The sequence below is a fragment of the Amblyomma mixtum genome, chromosome 5, assembly GCF_055824585.1.
Source record: "Amblyomma mixtum isolate Tamu chromosome 5, ASM5582458v1, whole genome shotgun sequence".
NCBI lineage: Eukaryota > Metazoa > Arthropoda > Arachnida > Ixodida > Ixodidae > Amblyomma > Amblyomma mixtum.
The window spans coordinates 17,208,998-17,230,611 of record NC_143016.1 but is presented as its reverse complement, the minus strand read 5'-3'; the positions used below and the strand labels follow the sequence as shown (position 1 = coordinate 17,230,611).

Genomic DNA, 21,614 nt, shown 5'->3' with positions numbered 1-21,614 from the left:
CAGCATAATCCTTTCGTACTCTGTCTAAAACAGAACAAAATTTACGGCGCATGCTTCGGGCAGTTTCATTTCCTCAAGTTAATCCGACCGAATCAGACTTAATTAAGCTAACGTAAGCTATATTATAAGGAGGGAAACACCGTCTAGCATTTACTCTGTATGTGGTATGTAGATGAAGGTACAAGGTTTGCCTTTAACTAAAACTTCTCATCGCGCACTCTCAGAGAATGCGTAACAAGCAGAGCTGGAACAGCACCGTGAAAAGCATTTACAAGAATTCTTGGCCACATGCTGAAAACTCTTTCTACCGTACATCGTTTCCCGTGCGCACCGTTTCCCCGCGTGTAAGCAGGATGGGCTTCTTCATTTCGCCGTCCTGTTTTGAGATGCTCCTCGTGTCTCTGTCACCGTCCCTAACGAACCGGTTATGTCTACGTAATCGAATAAGGACACATGGGGCCGACTGGCGCAAAACAGTTCCTCGCCACAGTTTTCTCGGAGTGCACTCTTCTCTTTCTTTAGAATTCTCAACCCTCCTTTCTCCTCTCCTGTTTTAGAATTGTTGGTCGCGAGAGGCGTTTCTGCCGGAACGTCGAGTTCTAAAGAGATGAGATTCCGCTCCACATCTTTCAAAACTAGGCACGTTGTGCCGGACTGGAGTGGAAGTACGGCTTTAGAAACTCAGTTTCCGCTCGTTGCTTGTACAGCTGGGCTTGATGGTCATGAAAGGAAATTTCTGACCGGCACTAAACACTCTGAAGCAACTTTGCCGGCGGTGCTCGCAGCGCATTATATGAAATAATTAGCGACACGTATTGATGGCAACATTATACGAAATTATTACGTTTCCTTGTCCAGAAAGAACGCTACCTGATTTCTTGAAGAAGAAAAGGTTTTAACTATCCCACAGATGAAAATAACAGTGCACATATAATCCGGTGTTTCTTTGTACAGCGCTGATTTATTAATATTCAATATGAAGCATTCAAATGATATGACGTGTGCACAGCCAGTAAGAAAAAAATGAAATCGCCTATACGAGAAGTTTTCAGTTGCTCGTTTCGCCGCTGCCAGTGTGCAAAATTTTACAGAATTGCGTGATTTTACTCGAATTTTCGTATGTGGTAGTAAGCTATCCAATGTCACTTTTTCATCCACCGGGAGCGCTTGAAGTATTGGAGCTTTTCGGAACTCAGTTTCTTTATTCATTTCGAGCACTAAACCCTAAACACATCCATCATGTTTACACCAGTACCGTTACTTTCAAATAGCTTGGCATGTCGTGCTTTCCTCTTGCATTCTAATTGCCTAATTCGTACCTTTAGAAACTATACGTCGAAAGTGCTCCTTTTACCACTGTCCTCCATATACTAACGCGTCTGTGAGAGCATATTTAGCCCCAGCAATGTCTTTGTTCGGCTATATCTGATCTGCTGTTACGCTAAGGGCTGTTGTTAGTTTGCCGCTTACCTATCGGAATTCCAACGCAAAGACATTATTGTTCCGGCGCACGTTAGATGCATACTATTTAGTTATTAAGGATTAGTTTTCTATTATTAGTATTAGTTTTTTATTCTCGATGTTTATTATTAATTATCAGTTATTTAATTGAGTTTATCTGCCCAGGTAAATCAATCAGGCAGCCAATTGGTCGATTAATCATGATAATGGTTAGTGATTGATTATTTAATTGATTAAATAGTAATTTAAGCGATTGATTGATTGATTGATTGATTGATTGATTGATTGATTGATTGATTGATTGATTGATTGATTGATTGATTGATTGATTGATTGATTGATTGATTGATTGATTGATTGATTGATTGATTGATTGATTGATTGATTGATTGATTGATTGATTGATTGATTGATCGATCGATCGAGAGAGTGAGTGAGCGAGCGAATTAGTGAGTGAGTGAGTCAGTGAGGGAGTGAATGAGTCAGTGAGTGAGTGAGCCAGTCGGTCTGTACCCTCTCTGGCTTTTTGTATTACTATTAATGCCATTCACAAAAGCAGGCTATGCATGCCTCCTGACGCATATATGCGGCCAACACATATGCACATGTTCGGCCAACACGGTCTTAGCGACTACTCCAGAGCACGACGGAACAAAATGTAGGCTCTTACTTTGACTTCTCATTTTCAGAGCGCATTAGCGAGACGCAACTAATCTCATTTGCATACCTAATAAGTCGACGAAAGCAACGCGAATTGCGAATGCGCTTAGGTCCTAGCTTCTACTAAGAATATTAGGAAATGTGGCATGCGGTGCAGCATATGTTATTCAAATGGGAGCAGTGCTGTTCATGCATGAGGGAAGCACGAGTATGTCTCGCGTGGGTTCGGCCGAAATATTCGCTTCAAACACAACACTGCCTAATGTTAGAATATTGATGCGTACTCTAGAACACACGCAATCCGAAGAGCAAGAAAATCATTTCAGCGAGTGCGAGCACGAAGTGCAGCGTTCTTAACAGATAGTTAATATTTTAAATCTATCCGCTTACATTATTGAAAATAATCTAGGCCGAATGTGGTTTAGTTCTAAAAAAAATGTCTTACATTGAATATGCTTATGGCTTCCAAGTTTTGTAGAAAGTGCAGTAGAAACAAAGTTTTCCTAACCACTTGCTGTTATAAATGATGCAAACCTTGCTTTTTTTTTTCTGAGTGCATTCTACCTACACAACCTGGCATTGTGCCTTTCTGCTGCTATGTCATTGCTCTCCATTACCTCGTTCGATTAATATTTTTTTTTGGTAACCAACGCCCTCTCTGAACCTCTCAATGTCTCTGTATGTTTTCTAAATATTTAGGAACTTCAAAATAAACTTTCAAGCTGTACATTACTGGAAGTTCCCATTTCAGTCTCACCGACTTGGTCCCGTTAGGCGCCCGTCGCCGTCTAACACGCCGCCCTTTTCGTGCCTGCAGTTTCCGGGGAGTTTCGGAGGCTCTGCCTGGCGTACCTACGAAAGGAATAAGGTCAGGCGTGTGCCATCGTTTCCGCTCAGTACACAAAGCTTTCCGAGCCACTCAGGGAGCTTGGCGCGCCACTACAGCCCAGTGATCCACCGACGGGTTGCTGATGAAAAGAGTTCGCGCGTGCTGCGAAAGGGAAATGGAAGCAAGAGGGAGCAGGAAGAAGGGGAGAAGGCCTGAAAGCGTCACGGGGCACACCCGCCGTGTGCCAAAACTAATCTGTCGTCCCATTCAGCGCTCTGAATGGGCGCTAGTTACGAAACGCAATTACACCGGGTGCGGACCGCCCGTCGGCGTCCACCGAAACTGCACAGCTCTTCGCTGGTAGAACTAGGGGTCCGGCTTCTCCGGAAAAAAGGCTGAATCAGGCGTTCGCACGCGTGCGGAAATGCGGGCAGTGCGTGGAAGAAAACTACGGTACAAATAGAAAAGGCACATGGCACGGGGAGCGACGGGCGCCGTCAGGTCACAAGGCAAAGTGCTTCGGCATTCACAGGCGGCGCGGTGCGTTGTACATTCACTTGCATATCAGCGACAGCCACGGCAGTGGAATAGAAAGAGACGAGGCCTTTAGATGCTCGTCGCTTTTTCATTACAGGATAAGAAGCGAGTGTTCTTTCAACCGAAAATAAGCTATATTTACTAACTGTGCGAGGTCGTGAGCAAACCACTGACAAGGCCTCGTATCACGTTGTCTGTGGGTTCAAACTTCCATTTGGGTTTTGTAGACCATCTAGCACCTATTGAAGGGTGTTGTTTCTGCACCGAACCCCTGGTAAAGTGGTGCTTAAACGTACCAAAGATACTGGTTGTGCCCGGCAATAGAGGGATTTACGATAGTCTTCTGAATATCTCAATGCGGAGAAAATTTCATTTGTTGATTGATTATTTGATTGATTGAATAATTATTTGATTGACTGATCGATTAAGTGATTGAGTGATTAACTAATTAATTAGTTAATTGATTGGTTAGTTGATTTATTGACTGTATAATCGATTGATTGATTGATTGATTGATTGATTGATTGATTGATTGATTGATTGATTGATTGATTGATTGATTGATTGATTGATTGATTGATTGGTTTTAATAGCAGTAGGATTTTCACTTTTTTGTGACTGGTATTTCGGTAGGAGAACACATATTCCTGCGAAAATAGTAAGTGCTGAGATGGATTCAGTTAGGGATTAAAGGCGAAGAAAACATGGTGTAGCTTTCTCGATTAAGAAAACATAGTAGGCATTATTGACGAATTTTCGAGTATTAAAACGAGAGCGCCACTCACTGCAATGCAACTTGATTTCAATTTAATGCTGTCTTACTCCCCAACATCTGTCACGATGATGAGAAAGCGAGTAGCAGCTCGCCAATTCGGCCGTACTCGTCGACGCGGCAATTTCATTAAGAAAGAAGAGCTTCAGGTAAACGCATTTGCTGAAATATGAACATAGCAAAGTAGTCACTAAGTGGAAAATGATAAGGATTGAGCTAGAGCAAGAAATTGTTTTCAAGAACACGTTAAACAAAAAAAGCAGGGAGACATTCACTGCGAAACACTCGGAGAAAAAAAAAAAAATCTCTGCCTCTCCCGTAAACGAGAGTAGAGTAAGCATGAAATGTTTACGGGCCTAATGTCATCTCGGTGGACACCCGAACCGCACCGTACAGGAAGGGAGGAACGCCACCACCCGTTCAGCGCAATGCCTTGCCATTTGAACGCAAGGTTTTTTGAGGAAAGGAAATGGCGCAGTAATTCTCTGCCATCTCGGTGGACACCCGAACCGCACCGTAAAGGAAGGGAGGAACGCCACCACCCGTTCGGCGCGATGCCTTGCCCTTTGAACGCAGCGCCTCTCCCCCGGATCACGTATGACAACGAAGTGTAACGTGGCATTTATGTGCTTTTTGCACGCGTTATTAGAAATCGGAAATTATAATTCCGTGCATTATCAAACCCACAGCACCACTGATATCTTGATAAACATTGAGAAGGCACTGGCAGCAGTTATTTTTTGTCTCATTTGGAGACCAACCGGCGCTTGCATGCCGGTCGCGTAGGAGGGCTTAGAGAGTCTCGTTAAGTCTCGTACGGTGCCCGGATGTTCTCGTTTCAGAGCCCGGATGACTGGAATTCAGTGCCCGGATGAGTGGATTTCAGTGCCCGGATGACGAATTCAGTGCCCGGATGAGTGGATTTCAGTGCCCGGGTGATGGCTTTCGGTCTCGGCGTGACGTCACCACACTGCCGACAACGGGAGCTAAAAGCATTTCATGCTTAAAACATTGCGTAGCGAGATGGCACGAATTCGTCGCATAGTCTTCCATGCGAGGAATGAGCAAATTGACGCCGCCGGGTCGTATCGCCATCCGGCCAGGCGCCGCGTAGCAGTGTGCAGCGACGTTGACGTTACTTTCCGAGGCTCTAGAGCCCAAAATAAGGTTACCATGAATGCGGACAAATAGCACAGAAAAGGTCAAACAGCGTACAACTGGCATTAGCATGGTACCACGTATGTTTGAACAGCTGTCGGGCCAAGGCACTGCCTTGACCTGCGGCCACGTATTCTGATTATTGTCACAGGAGTCATTATACATCGATCGTAAGCTTTTCGTAAATATCAGCCCTAGAAGGCGTCATTTCACATGAGCCATACATCTGGCATTATTTTCAAAGTTTTTTGTATGCACTACGAGAGCCGCAACTACTGTACGCGAGGCGAAACCCCGCGACGAGCTAAGGCAACGTAGATCGTTGGAGCATATTTACTCGCATTCGAATCTCGCAAATGCTTCCGCATCACAAGTGACGTGAGATCAGCGATTGTAAGGAGGAAAACCTTGCACTCTCTTGACTTGAGAAGCCGGCACGCTACGCTCGGTGTCTGAAAATTTTCAAACGACGCCTCTTTCGCTGCAAGGACATGGGATAGCTTCGATCCTAGATTTCGTTATGTTTGATTTTAAATGTGAATATTCATTCCAGACGAAACGCTTGTTCACACAATAGTTGCAAAATTGCGCTTGGAAACACGGATAAGGGCTGGGGAGGGAACAACAGCCAGTTCTGCGCGCCGATTGGCTGATGGCCACGCTGCCGCGCCGGCAAGCGACGAGCGCAAGGCAAAAATATTTAAGCTAAATCAGGACCAAACAGCCGGTTTTCGCGACGCTTCCGTGGCAGAAACGGCGCCAGGCGAAGTTCTGACGTTAAGCCCGTTCAGAATGGCTTCGCACTTTTCGCAAGCGTAAATGCTCGGCGCATGATAGGCACGCGGCAGCACTGCCAAACTTGTCCCATCATGCGAGAAAGAAGCGAGAAGCGCCGATGATATGCCATTCGGCGGCCCATCCGCGTGCATTTCACATGCTCCATGATTTCGCTCACCAATAACACTCCTTGCGGGCCAAGCTTCAATTGCAGGTTTTCCGCTCCCTGGAGGTCGTCCTTTACACCACTACATCGAGAGAAGAAAACTAAGGTCGACTCGAAAGGCTGCATCGGATGTGCTTGACATCAAGCAGGCCACAATAAACTCATAATAGCGATTGCAAAGATAATGTCTGATGTCTGAAAGTGTGGTTGGTGGAATGCACTCTGATGGCGCTCTGGCCTGGCACTAGAATACTGCACCATCTGCGCATGCGCGGGCCCAGCTTTTGTCGAGGCACTTGCGCAGAGCGCTGGTTCCATTGTAGGTCTTGCTCTCGCCAGCACAGCTTTGGGCGCTTGTTCCCGAGAGACAAAGTAAGCGGGTTTCTCTGCACACAACTGCTATCTGTGTGTAAGAAATAGCATAGAAAATATCAAAGCCGGACCGCAGCAGTAAAGTTTTTAGCCTTTCAACTTTCAAGATTCTATCAGCAAGGCTCAAATTCGCACGCGCGTCGAGCATAAAGTTTATTATTTTCTTTGTTTTCTTCCATGCAAGAAAGCAGATTGATACGTTTCCTTTTTTTCTTAAGTTTTGCCTGCCTTTGTTCAGTTTTATTCGCGCTGTATCACACACACACACACACACACACACACACACACACACACACACACACACACACACACACACACACACACACGCACACGCACACGCACACGCACACGCACACGCACACGCACACGCACACGCACACGCACACACACACACACACACGCGCGCGCGCGCGCGCGCACGCACGCACGCACGGGAGGAAGCATCATCAATCCGTACATCCTTGTTAGGCATATGGAGACAAGAATCCTTAGAACTATTTTTGTATCATCCGTTATGATTGCATAACTAACCTAGTTACAGGGACCGTAACAGCCTATTACCTGCTTTTATGAAACCCCTCTAGCGCTTGCATAACGAAACTAGCAAGATATAACCTATGACGGAGCGGGCGTGACTGTGACGACGACAAAAACCTGAGCTTGTCTCAGAAGGCAATAGCGCTAAGTTCCTGCACATCAGAGATGCCGTATTGGCACTGATTACATAAGGAAAAAAAGAAAACAAGGCATTATTCCTAACTCGCGTGCTGATTGTGTACCTCTACTACACATCTACTGGGCTGAGACAATAGAGAGCTGAGAACCAGTTAGTGAGAAAGGTGTCGCAGAAGCAATTGCTATGTGCTGTCTTTAACTTCCAACACACAATATATCACTTTGCGTCTTTTTTCTCTTTTGACGTAACGCCATTTATCTCTGTTTTATTTTATTCACCACCAGGGCAAAATAAATTGCACGAGTCAGCCTCTGCACTTGCGTGTTTGCTTCGAACACTTGCGCAAGTGCCTTCTATAAGACAGCGGTTTTTCTTACCACCCGTAACTGCTCTGATTCGGCGCTTGTTTGTCAAAATGTCAGCATTGATGTCGATGAATTTGTGTTAAGCTTCTCTCGTGGGTTAATTCCTGAACTCCGCGTGTCCCTGTATTATCTCTGCGGTTATATATCTCCGCTGGTTACAAGTGTTCTAATGTGGTTAAATTTATGACATTCTGTTCTCGTCTTTCAAATAATATTCGTATGTTTTCACATTCCCAAGTTGATGTGTGCACGGTAGCCATACCGGAAAGCATCGTGGTGGAGCAGCGCAAAGGACGGGACACAAGAAACAAGGAAAGACGTACACAGGCGCTGACTATCAACTGAATTTTTATTGCGAAATACAGAGAATATATAGCGATCATGAGGGGATGGAACATAGATAAAAGGTTGCTCGGTCACCGGAATCCAGAAGACAGTCACGTCAGTAGATACAGTATGTTGGTGAATGTGGTGGCGGTGAAAGACGATAAAGAGAAGCGGAGGGTGTATAGGGCCAAGGCGCGAAATAACGGATGATCGGTAATGAAAGATGAGGTCGCCCTAAAGGGGCTAAAAGCTATAGACAATCAGCTATAGACAATATCTCGCTATATATTCTCTGTATTTCGCAATAAAAATTCAGTTCATAGTCAGCGCCTGTGTACGTCTTTCCTTGTTTCTTGTGTCCCGTCCTTTGCGCTGCTCCACCACGATGCAACAGCACCAACTAGCCCAGCAACTTGCTCTTCTAAATACCGGAAAGCAGCGACTCATATCTCGTGAAGGAAGCGAACAAGGTGTTCCTGATCTCGAGCGTCTCTGTCGTCTGCTGCAATTGATTGAGGCAGTAGGTGGCTACTGCTCATAGTTATTCGCTGTCCTTGTTTCTGCGTAAACCTGGCCAAATATTTAACTGGCGTGTTTTTTGCATCCGTAATTTCTCCTTGTAAAGTGCTTCTCCCAGCTAAACCACTGGCATATTCATGCTGCAATTGGACGTGTGTGGTGTGGCTGCATGGTCCATGATTGTTCATATTATGCCTGAGTAGAGTAATTGTCTGATTAACTCAAACTTATGAGTAAACTTCATCGTCTGCATCTACAAGAAGTGCCAAAACAAGCGGCGCACGAAGCAATGGTCCTGGTTCGTCTCACTTCCTCCTCTGGGTAAACTAGCCTAGACAAGTCCTTTACCCAGTGTAAGCGCAATTGCACCACCGGAACCATTGCTATGTATCTCCCTTGTTTTTGGCATTCCGTAGATGCAGACGATGAAGATTATTCATAATTTTGTGTTAATCAGGCAATTACTTCACTCAAGTATCAACTGAATAAAAATAGACCTGCCAATGCCACTGCACACGTCAAATTACTTCGTGAATATGGCAGCGGTTTAAACAAGAGAAGCATTTTACAAGGTTCAATTAGGGATACGAAAATCCCCCCAGTTAAAGACGTTGCGGAGTGTACATTTGAAACGTTCATTTGATTATAGGTATTACAAACGTTAAGGCAGCCTTGAGAAACAAGTGGCCACCTCCGCCGCATCAAAATTCTTCGTAATGAACTGTTTCTGTATAAAGTTAAAAATGATGCGCCTTGTGTGGCAATTAGCTTGGGTGTGCCAGACTGCCTTTGCAGTTATTCCACCATGGTTACACGGAGCCACCTTGCTAGCTTCGTAAACGCGGAGCGAAATATGTAAGATGCATATAAAGGGCCTATTCTGTTTTAAACTCGCCCGCCACCCACTTCCTTTACTTCATCCTTCGACGCTTGCTTTCTTCAGTTTAAACTTTAAAAGCTGACTGCTAACGGTTTAAAAAAGAGTGATGCTCGGAGCGCCGAAGCAGCATGTCACCTTAGTGATAACAGCAGTCGTCTTTTCTCGAGAGCGAAGTCTGGAACGGCTTATTGTTGAACATAGCACTTTACACTATCCTATGATTCCTACTGAGGTCTCTAATTCCCGCTTTGAGGTGGTAATGCTCGCAAATATCATAACAATCTTCACCGCCAGTTGGCACCACAGGTTATTCCTGCTTTACTTCCTCGAACCCTTTTCTCTAGTTTAACGTAATGTCAGTGTTTTTCGGCATTGAATACGGCTTCTTTTTTTTAATTTCGAGCACCAATTATGGTCGCTTGAAACCCTGGTTGATGTTTTTCTTGGCGCTTATCGCTGTAAGACGTAGTCAGGTGCCTTCGCAACTAAAGCAAACTTTTCAGGTGGCGAAGGTCGTCAGAGCTCTTTGTTCCATCCCATTCTCTACACTTTCCTGAATATTAGGCAATGATCTTCTTTCCTGAACATGCGCCAACACGTCCAGCTACAAGTACTTCTCTACACTCCATCCTGCGCCACGTGAAGAGCAAGTTGCCCCCTCACCCCCTCCCTCCACACACTCAATCACTACATGTGGGAATGCGCACATTCGACCTGTGTCCATTCCAGTTGCTGCTAATCCACCCAAACCTCCTGTGAGGCCGCCCTTCTGGCCACACGAGCCGGTTAACAGCTCAGGATGATTGGCGGCGCCAGGCTCGAAGGGAAGACCCTACAGCTCTTGAACTGAGCAGCCATCGCGGAAAGGCTTTTAACTTTGCAATTAAATAAACCTCATTCTCTCTTCCTCTCTCTCTCACTAGTCAATCAACGCTTCTCTTTTTTCTCTAGAAAAGCAAAACCGCATCCTCGCAAGATAAAGCTTTTGTTTTGAATCTTGCCTAAATGCAACCAGTGGGGCTGCGCGGCTTCATGCGATCACTCAGTGTTAGCTATGAATATTTCTTCATTTCTTTGAGAGGAAAAGATAGAGGCCTTGCAGTGATTTTTATAAGTTTTGATATCGATGTTCTGAAGTGTTGAATAAACATTAGGCGCCGCATTTGTTTCAATTCTCTCCCCAAATAAAGGTTCAATCACTATGCTAGCTATTTCAAAAGTGCTGCGCCAGTCGAACGCAAGAAATTTCAACCACTTGATTGAAGCATTCGCTCTTTAAAACCCTTCCGGCGTTGGAACTAGTTCAGTAAGCATAACATGAATCACAGCTGACTGTTAAAACGAGACATGTTCATGAATTTTTGCCAATCAAAAGGTAAACTCAGCAATACGCCAAAAGATAATAAAAGTAGTGTAATAGTAGTTTGGACGCTCATGCAGACGATTTTTTTCTCAAATTTCCACCGTCATGTTTATGCTTTGGAATTATTTGAAATGAAAAGCTAAACCACTTTCAAAAATTGTTTTGGTAGTGCATCCAGTTCTGTTTTATACCGTGGTATCTATGTATATTCGCAAGCACACACAGAACTAATAATCCAGACAAATAGCCCGTACATACCATAACCATACACAACTCTAAAATTCCTTCCCACTGGAACAAATTTGTTCGATGCCAGACGGTGCAGTATTTGAGAAATGAAGTCGTAGCTTGAGGACGCTTGCACTATGCTCTACATGCTATATTTGTCCAGCAGTTTTGTTCTTCGGATGTTCCTCTTAAGGGAACGAGAATTGTTACTTACACTGGACTGAAATGGAGACGTTCTGGACGCCTTGCAAAATATAGGCAAATTACTCTCACAAAGGCGGCGACATGTTGTACCAGGCCTTCAATGTGCGCAGGCTATTTCGACGCGGCAATAAAAAAATAGCATAAAGAAATATCTGGAACGATGGGACCACGCGTCTTACTCCCGCAGTCGCATGGCCAACCCCCGCCCTTGACACGGGAATTTTCCCGACCCTAACCGCGTCGTCGCGAGCCAAACAAAGCCAGAGGGAGGACTCACCGTTGTCCTTGAGAGCTGCGGGGAAGCCCCCCTTGTGCTGAACACTGCGCTGTCGTAAGCCGCGCAGGGCGAAGCGCTGCCGCCTGGGGAAGAAGCAGACTCCACAGGTTTCCCCTTCTTCGACGCTGGCCTCCCGTCGCACCGCACAGTTGCTCGCACCTTCACTTGCGCACTGTCATCCTCGGCCCGTCGGCGTTGGCGTCGCGATCACTCGCCTTCCAAGTGCGCACTCAGTCCCCTGATCAATTGACGCCCAGTTACTCTCACGGACTGGTTTCAAACTAGGGCGTCTTCAACGATAACCGAGCGCAAGTTGCGCGATGCTCTCGAGATGTTGGAAAACAGCGACAGCGGGAAGAAAGGTTAGCAGGGATTCTCGTTCCAGCGCGTGCGGCGTAGGAAGAGCTTTACCCGACGCCGAACACTCCCATAACTTGCTCTGCCACCTGTTGATAATCTCCCTCACTCGCTCACCATTGGCAGCCTGGCTTTATGTCAGCCGCTCGTCTGGCGCTGAGGGCCTCCAAGCCGGGTTAACCGATGAAAGGAAATAACAGCTCCGACACAAAACGGTACACTACAGGAACCAGTAGTCCGCCGCTGTACACGTCGCTCGACTTGTCGACGACGGCAAAAAGCCGGTGTCTCGTGAACCAGAGGCAGCGGCGACGACGAATCGGAGAACGAGAAAACTTCCAGACTTTTTTGCTTCGCGCACTGGCGAACAAGAAGCCACAAGTGCCTCGGAAGCGCACAGCCTGTGGGTGCGAGGCACGGAGCGAAGGGAAAACAAAAAAATACCAGCGGGGCAATCGACTCCTCGCCCCAGACGGAGGTGCGCGCGCGCGCAGTGCGGGGCGCTCCGGCCGGAGTCTGGAATGGACTGTTTTAATTCCAGCCGCGGCCGCAACCGTGGTGGCAAATGGTGGCGCTTCGGTCCCGCTGTTTGTCCAGGTCGTTGCCAGGGGCAACCTTCGCCGCCTCGCCCTGCGCATGCGTCCGCGCTCGCTCCCGATCCGCAGGTCTCGTCCTCTTCTTTCTTTCACTTATTCTGCTGTTTCCCTTCGCCTCTTCGTTTCGCGCTGGGTCGGTGTTTATCGTCTTCCTTTCGGCGGGAAGGTAGGAAGGGCAGAAGAAAAGAGGCCGTGGGAAGTGACGAGCGCGAGGGTATGCCGAGGTAGTGAGGAATAGGGAATAGGGAAGTGGGGAGGCGATGGACACAAGGAATAGGGCAGCGACGCCGTCTCTCTCGCGTACGCGTGCGCGTTGGGAGAGGGTCAAGCCAGTGGGCGCGAGGACGATTGGTAGGCGAGTTCTCTCGGCCGACTCTCATGCCTGGACATTTATTGGCATTAGCGCTTGGACGCGGCGAGTCCCACCTCCCAAGTGCGAACTCACGAGAGCTCTGGCTTCATTTGATTTATCCCACTCTGATACGTGAGCTTTCTGCCTTTGTGTAGGCGCCTGCGGAAGCCTCGCTGCTAACTTGCTGTTTTTCTTCCCTCGTCTTCGTGCGCTTGGTGCGGAATGAGTGTGCCTACAGAGAAGTGTTTACAACGTGCACTAGCGAGGCAGCCCGTTCAGTGAACGGGAAAGAACGGCTCCGCAACGTGAAAAGAAAATCTTTTATGTGAATGCAAAAAGTGGCATATAATTTTTTTTTACCCTGGCTCACTGTCTCCGAAATAAATTCACCGGGTATGCAGGAAAGCGTAGTATTCTGAAAGCACGTGGACTATTTTGAGCGTAAAAAGCGATTAGAAGGCAAGTCACGTCCGTACACTTATATTAGCAAAACGTTCAGTTGGGCGAGTTGGTAGATTTTCATGATGTAAACAGCGCGAACTACAAGGGACAAGAAAAAGAACAGCGCTCGTCCTGTGTCCCTTCTTTTTCTTGTCCCTTGTAGTTCGCGCTGTTTACATCATGAACACTTATATTAGGTTAGTCTTTTCCTGGTTTAAAAATACCTTGAACATATTCGAGGCGAGACGACTGGCTTTTGTTCAGTGAATTTTATTTTCAACTCGACACAAGGTACCTTTACGGGGAAGAATAAAAGGGCTTTCTAGGTTTCTTTGTATCTTTCTGTCGCTACTCTACCGAATTTGTCTTCAAATAATTGGCCAATAGCCTTAGCAAGCATATTTAAACATGTGGCGCCAGTTTGTTAAATAAATCTGTAAAAAAATCACAAGACTAATGAAATTGCTGTCATATTACTAAATTATAGTTGCATTCATGAATCGAACGCTCCTTTAGAGTAGTCTGGTGTGGCTTCGGCTGGCTCTGAAGTGTTGATGCTAAATTATCTTCAATAAACAAACACAAAAACCTTTGTGCACTGCCTACTGCGCACAAACTGAGCGCACTGAGGCGAGCTTGTTGAATACTGGGTTTGTTGCGAATGAATAGAAATGGCGCGTGGCTTAATTAAGAAGCGAAAGTCGGCAACCTCGGCACACTTTAAAAAGCAGCGAGTCCTAAAAGGAGGAATCACGCCAAGAATGCAAAAAAGCAGCCACTGCCATGATCTCTCAGAAGATCGCGACAAAGAATTTTTGAAATTAATGTCGGTCGTGGGATCACTACAAGTCATCATCATCGCCATCAGCCTGACTACGCCCACTGCAGGACAAAGACCTCTCCCATATCTCTCCGGTTACGAGTGCCGACGTGGTCAGCGCCGATCAGCAATCTTGCAATCCGCAATAAATGCTGTAAGATTCGAGACCAAGAGCAGCGTCAAGGTGAAATCAACGAGCGGAGCATACGGGCCCCGTTGCACGTGCAGTAGTCAAGCCTTGGCGTGGCCTACCACAAAATCTAAAACGTCGTTCGAATGGAAACTTTTCTGCCTTATTTTGTCCAAGTGCCAAGTGCACTAATCTAAGCATCGACACAATTAATCTGGCAGCCACGCAGTTTCAACATATTACAACCGGTTTAATGCTAAAGTCATGTTCAAGACTAAAAGATCGAAGCAATTGAACACAAATTAACGTAAGCGCCAGGAAAATTGCATCAATAGGCGTAAAATGGAAGTCTGAAAGTTACTGCATAGCCCATAGTAATAATTTCCGCGCATAATGCGAGGTTAATCAAATCTGTGGGACCATCTGACCACTTGGCAACGCCATTCATCTGAACAGTTCATGTTCTGATTATGAGTAAACTCATTTTTTAAGCACAGTAGAAGCCATGCCAAATTGTAATGCCATGTGTAATTGTGGTTAGCTAGCTGTAAGCATAGTTCGTAAGTAAATGCGACTATCGCGAACATTTGTCTCACCAGCAACCTAACGGCTGAACTCTGAGAAGTGGCTCATTCCACGGTGCGCTACATAGGCAGGAGGCAGGATCTGATATCATTAATCCAGTGCTCATTTCACATAATCCAAAGCCTATTTGCCTGAAAGTAGGTAAAACTGGCATCGAATTTTTAAAATTAAAGGAGGAACGATGTGGAGCGTTAAAGAAGTCCGAATCTCACAACAATGCTTGTTCTGCCGTTCCTACTTTTGTGTACTTTCTTCTCGTTGGCTTTTCTTCTACATTCCGTCAATTCATCTACAAGTTAAACTACACCAAAACCACACCATTCTTCTATCCACCGCCGCGGTGGTTATGGTTCTCGGCTGCTGACCCGAAAGACGCGGGTTCGATCCCGGCCGCGGCGGTTGAATTTCTTTGGGGGAGAAATTCTAGAGGCCCGTGTACAGTGCGATGTCAGTGCACGTTAAAGAACCCCAGGTGGTCGAAATTTCCGGAGCCCTCCCCTACGGCGTCTCTCATAGCCTTAGTCGCTTTGGGACGTTAAACCTCATAAACCAACCAAACCATTCCTCTATCTAAAGAAGCTCCTCAATGCATGTTCCTGTCAGTGAAATACACGAAATGTGACGAAAGATGCACTTATTCGTTGAGCTTGCGTCTTTCTGCGCCCATAATGCACAGCGGTGCACCCTATTCCTGTTCGGCTCACGTAATACACCCCGAGAGAACACTTCTGTTACCTCTCTCTATAACTTCAACAGCGACCTGCTATTCGACAGTGGTCGTTAAAAAGCTTGCTTATTGAAATCAAACGATGTTGTTCTAATTACGGCTATAAGCACTGAAGTGTTGCTCAAGAATGGGATACACTTTAGCATAACTTGCGAGGTTTCTTAACAACATCACACCGAAATGTGCGCGCAGTTAGGACCGCAGATATACTACATGAAAGTAAGTTGAGTGAGATATAGTTTGAACATTCTCTTCGCTTAGTGATGTTTGCTTTACGACAGTAGCGGACATCCGGGTTATGCATTCACCCAATGTTAACTTGTTTTAGAGCGTTAGCTCTCCTTAGTTGGTTCCTCAGTTTCGCATCGTCGTCTCGTCGTTGTCGGCGTGTGCGGCATCGATGCACATTACAAGAGAGGCGATGAAGTCCGGATCTCACAACATGGCTTGTTCTGCGCTTCTACTTTTGTGTACTTTCTTCTCGTTGGCTTTTCTTCTACATTCCTGCCCAATCTGCCTTTGCTGCTCCGTATGCTTGTGGTCTCTTCGTAACCAGAAAATCGCTTCTTAAAGTAGAAAAACATTTTTAATTCCTTAGCTCTTCTTAGCTCGCTCCTCAGTTGTAGCGCAGTCGACGTCGGCTCCATCCGCAGGAAAGACCTTAGAATCGGGCCATGATGGTGCGCGCCATGGAGGGTTCACGTTTTGACGAGAGAATTACATTACTACATTCATGGCTAATCAAAGACTCCCTACAGGTCACGTGTTCGATCACGTGATACGACATGCCCAGACAAGACTAGGAGGAGGCAACGGAACTTTAATTTCAGAATTTCCGCATTTAATGAGACGTAAGTGCATCTTTAATTTTTTGTTCTCGTATCCACGAGCTGCGCACTGTAAAGGGTGCTATTCACTTCCTTGAAACTTGCAGGCAGAGTAACAACTGCAGTCGTAGCAGTTCACGACCTGGGCCAGTACGATATAGTCTTCATTGAGAGCTGCCGTTGTAATTTTCTTGTAAGCAACGCGTAGAAATCTAAGGGGTATATATTGTTCCAGGTCTAACAAGCATGACTGCTTGTTAGAGAACCATATTACGCTAAACTGCACGAGAGCGCTGGCAGCGATGGCCAGCTTGGCGAACTTGGTAGCACGTCAGGATGCTTTTGCGGTCGGATACGTGTCGCAGTAGATGCAATGGAACATCGGTCGGGTGCCTTGTAGGTTAGGCCAGAATACTATAAGAATTATTTCCTGTCACATCACAGCTAACACTAAAACAGTCACGTTATAGGCTTTTAACGGTGCAACCAATAAAATCTGTATTTTTTCTTTCGATTAAGGTTAAGTCGGTGAATAACACGAGCCTTCGCGAAGATTACGTGTTTATATAGAGCCGCTTATCATATGAGTTCTAGACAACAGACAGTTCTGTCGGCGCAGGTAAAGCGCTCATAGAAGCCATCGAAAAAAAAAAACGAAATTTTTTTTAATTATGCACAGACATAAATTCAGCCACGCTCTGCGGTGAATTCACAGCAGGCAGCCAGTTATAAGCCAATGGAGGGCGGAATAAGTAACGCATTTAAGGCAAATCTAATGGTTACACACATTGCGAAATTATGTTCATCATGTCTATCGCTTTTAAATTTTATTATATCTGTTAAAAACATTCCCCATCAATCGACTTATGCAGGGAAACGTATGTATTTGTACTGCGCGTCTAACGATGTGACCAGGAAAACTGCATTACGCTACTGTATGTTTCAGCTCACACTGCATCTAAATGGAATGAAGAAAAGCGAGTGTGAATTTTCGCTCGTTAATACAGAGTGTTATTTTCGAAGCCGTTATTTATTTTGGTTTTGTGCGTGGGTAAGCAGCAAAAACACAAAAGAGGCTTACGCAGCACCAAGACGCGTTTAGAATACCCGCCATACCTTTGTTTTATTGCTTCGTGCTCTTTTTAACTCACAAAACTCTACTTTATCTTGAAGCTTGCGCGTGCCCAGAATACTTCCTTTCTCCTTGTTCAATACAATAAAGTTTTTTTCCACTGCGGCACGATATGAAGTTTTATTATCGGTTCACATGGATTTCATCAAACTCAAAAGTGGCGCCGTCCTGAAATTTCGAATGAGAGCAGGCAGCTGCCCAGTAGTTAGCGGCCACTACCGGACACAGCAACTCCTGTCAGAAAAGATCAAGGTATAATAAGAGAAACATTACTGCAAGCAAAACGTGAGGAGGATTACGATGTACCATGAGATCCTTCAATGAATCTTAAAATGTTGTATGATCCACTAGATCAGCAAAAAAAAGTAAAATAATCAAGAATTTCTTTGTAGAAACATTAAAGTCTCTTTTAGTGCGTGTGGTTAGCCTCTTCGAACTGTAATGAACCAGCCAAATAGACAACGGACAAGTAGAAGGAAGTTCTTCTCTTACTTTTCCATTGTTTTTTCGCGCTAGTTCATCGAAGATCATGGAATACCGACTAGCCCAACAGCAACTGTTAGTTAAGGTTAGCTTGTGTCAAGAAAGTTCGATAGCACACTTTCCTAATCTTTCATTCATTGAGTTTCCGATCGTACTTCTGTGGAAGAATTGATCGAAGCAGCATACAAACACTGTTCGCGTATGTCTCATTAGGTGGATGAGGTGCACGTTTGGTTTGTGTGTACAGACACCGCACAGTGCTGTGCATAATTTAAGCCGCAAAGATTTATAAATGCGCAGGAATTCATGGTTTGGTTTGGTTATTGGGGTTTAATGTCCCAAAGCAACTCAGACTATGAGGGACGCTGCAGTGAAGGGCTGCGGAAATTTCGACCACTTCTTTAACGTGCACTGACATCGCACAGCACAAGGGCCTCTAGAATTGCGCCTCCATCGAAATTCGGCCGCCGCGGTCGGGATCGAACCCGCGTCTTTCGGGTCAGCAGCCGAGCGCAGGAGTTCAATATTTTTGTAAAGAATATTTAAGATTTCGAATAACTTTTCCAAATTTATTTCTCTTAAATTTATGATATTTAAGAATGAACATATCTTATGACCCGATAATGTATTAGTCACTCTTAGTAGTCCCTTTGTTCGAGGAATTGCCGTGTTTACCGTAAGACGAAAACAGCACGCAGCCTGGGGACTTTGTTGTAACAAAGGAGACCTTGTTTTGGAGACTTTTTAATGTGATAGGCATGGTGTGTAGCGAGGCAAATCTTTCCGGCTATCTTTCCCTCTCTTATTTACTTTTGCTACCCACCTTTCTTGAGCTTGTTAGGGTCTTCTTCATATTATCACGTGGCATGACATAATGTAACGTGGCTGTATTGACAGCATGAACGAAAGCTTTGGCTGTAGGCAGAATAGTTCTGCGAAACTCAGAGTGTTTTCTATGATGACCTCTGCCCGCAAACGCAAACAACTTGGCGACGGCGACAGTATCAAGAGTGCGCGGCGATCATCGAACATCAGAACCACCGCCACTCTTGGTTGCGCTCTGTTCACAGCTGGCGAGAAACTCTCTCAACAAGGCGCGGAAAGCACCTACAATCATTCCAGATAAATATGGCCCTCTCTCGTGTCAAAACAATACAATAAGGCCAAGTGCCGGCAGTTCTGAGCATGAACAGATAAGCATTACAGTGCATAGCGGCAATATGACTCAACCAAATGTGTCTTAAGATCGATCTCTGTTTTTTCTCTGCCCGTGCAACATAACTGGAAAGTGTGTCGCAAGTCCACATCCGCACTTCTTTTTCTCTGCCCATGCAGCATAACTGGAAAGTGCGTCGCAAGTGCACATCCGCACTTCGTAATGGTGCACATTCACAGCGTAAAGGCCAGAAACCTCACCCAAAACCAGAGGTATTACAAACTGGGCGTGAAGGGGCGAGAAAAATCAGGCTTCTCTTTTTTGTATCGCTTCACAACAGGACGCGATGCCTAAGGCTTCGGTCTCGTCACTTCACCGGGGTCGCACTGTGCATGCAGCAGCTCCGAGTAGAACGGGTGTCGCGTTCGCGGTCCATTCAGTAATCAATTTAGCCGGAAGCCCAGTGATCCGTGGCTCGCATTACTTATTCCCTGCTTGCTCGCCTCGTATCGTCTCAGTCATTTGTGCTTCCTCGATTTGTTCGCGGATGTGTCTGCTTCGACTGCCCACTGGCGACCAAGCTCTTCGCAAGTTTCCATGTCGAAGTGAGTGCGCTGCTCGTCTTCTTTAACTTTCCTGCGCATGTGTTTCTTATTGGCCTCCCACCTTATTTCTAGAGTAAAGTGGAACGTTACTTCTGGATACTTTCGACGCGAAACACGCTTTTGAAGACACCCAATCAAAGATGAGGTGACACAACTCGAGAGGATGAAACAGCGGTTACAAAACGTGTGCTGTGGTCTTTCGTCCTGAAAAAACTAATTCAAGAAAGCCGCCGAGGTAGTTACAAGGCGATAGGCAGTGAGCAATTCGTCAAGCTGTGGTCTGTGCGGGATGAAACAGGGGGAAGGGGCGGGGAGTAATGGGAGGGGAAAAAGATTAAAACTGAGGTGAAGGGAAGGGGGTTAGGGTGACACGAAATGGATAGATGCGTTTGCCTACTACAGGCAAACAAATTCATAAATGGAAGAGGACATTTCTATACGAGGAAACTCCGGGACATTATAATGCATAAAAATTCAACATGGCCGTTTTAATCCGACAGTGATAGCAGGTGCCAGAAAGATGACATAAATAAAAACTTTCTTGAGGAAGCTGTCGGCCGTCCTTCGTTCTGTAACTAGCCACTCTTTAACTTCCCAGGGATGAATGAACGGCCCTATCGACCGAAATTTTTAAGCTTATCATCATTCGGGTGAAATTAGCGCATAGTCGTTTATTTGTTTTTATTCGTTTATTTATTAATTAGTCTGGCGCCTGTGAAGTACAAACGATAGTTGCTACATTTACTACAAAGCCAGACAAGCACACAAGATGAGCAGAATTGTGAGCAACTCTGTATACCCAAAATACGCAAGATTACCGAACTGCAACCAGGCGTCTTCAATAGCAGATTCATAGCAGAAGTCTCGATATAAGCAGCTGGAGATTCGGGTTGCTAGTTCCACTGCTTGCTAGTCTTCGAAATTTAAACACTACGATTAACTAGACTCCTGTCTGGCGCCGCTAAGAGTGTCAGCAAGGGTTTCTGCCCGTAACGACACGTTAAAAAAAACGGCAGCTGACCGTCGCCTCCTTGCTTGATTACGCGCTTAATCTGCTCTGCCATGATTTTCATTAGATGCACCGGAAAATTTAGGACGTTATCTTGAATTAAACGCAAGCTTTTACGCACTGCAAATGGAGAAGTCTCCCGCGTGCCACAAAGGAAGGGCAAAAATGAATCCGAAGTGAACCCAGTCGTTCAAGATGCAGCGCTGACAAGTGTGAGAGACAGAATGCTGGTACCTGAGACTGCCGTTCCAATTCCGATGAAGTGGTTCTCTCTAAGAATGACGCAAGAAATTTCGCCAGGTCTCTAACCTGAATGAGGAGCGCTCAGGTGGCATAGCGTCGAGTTCAAGATCTGTGCGTGCGTCTTTTGGCTTGCGGTTTGTGCATTAAATATTTTTTTAGGAGCTGGAACAGGTGCATTCTGAGCATGAATGCACCTATACGGGAGGAAAAAATGGAGTAAGTTGTCCTCTAGGACAGTCTGTTTAATAAAAGAGAGTGCGTTAGAGGACAGCTTGCTCTCTATAAACTCATTTCTGTTTAGAGTGTGGCGTTTTTATTTTCTCCCCTGTTGCTTAAGCACTTAATAAATACCTGTACAAAAGTAACTTTAAAATAGCAGCGTGTATTAAAGCAGTGTTCAAATAATAATTTAGTTTCTAGAGCTTTAGTCATTGCCTTGGAGTAAAAATAAATCTGCGGGTGGAGAGGAGTCGTACCCAAAATCTACCTGCACTAAAATTCTCTCAATTCTCGTCTATATCTGTATTGTTGCCCCTAATAAAAGAACAGCCTTCTGGTAGTAGCTATATAATATTTTGCA

General features: G+C 45.5%; 1 protein-coding gene across 2 annotated transcripts in view; it reads right to left on the bottom strand.

Moving 5' to 3' along the window:
• The window catches only part of Elk (Eag-like K[+] channel), a 318,564-nt gene extending 306,129 nt beyond the window's left edge, over positions 1-12,435 (bottom strand). For both annotated transcript variants that reach the window (XM_089543496.1, XM_089543499.1), the window contains exon 1: positions 11,572-12,435. The gene's annotated coding sequence lies outside the window, so the exon portion shown is untranslated. The remainder of the gene's footprint in view (positions 1-11,571) is intronic.
• Between the last annotated feature and the right edge of the window lie 9,179 nt (positions 12,436-21,614).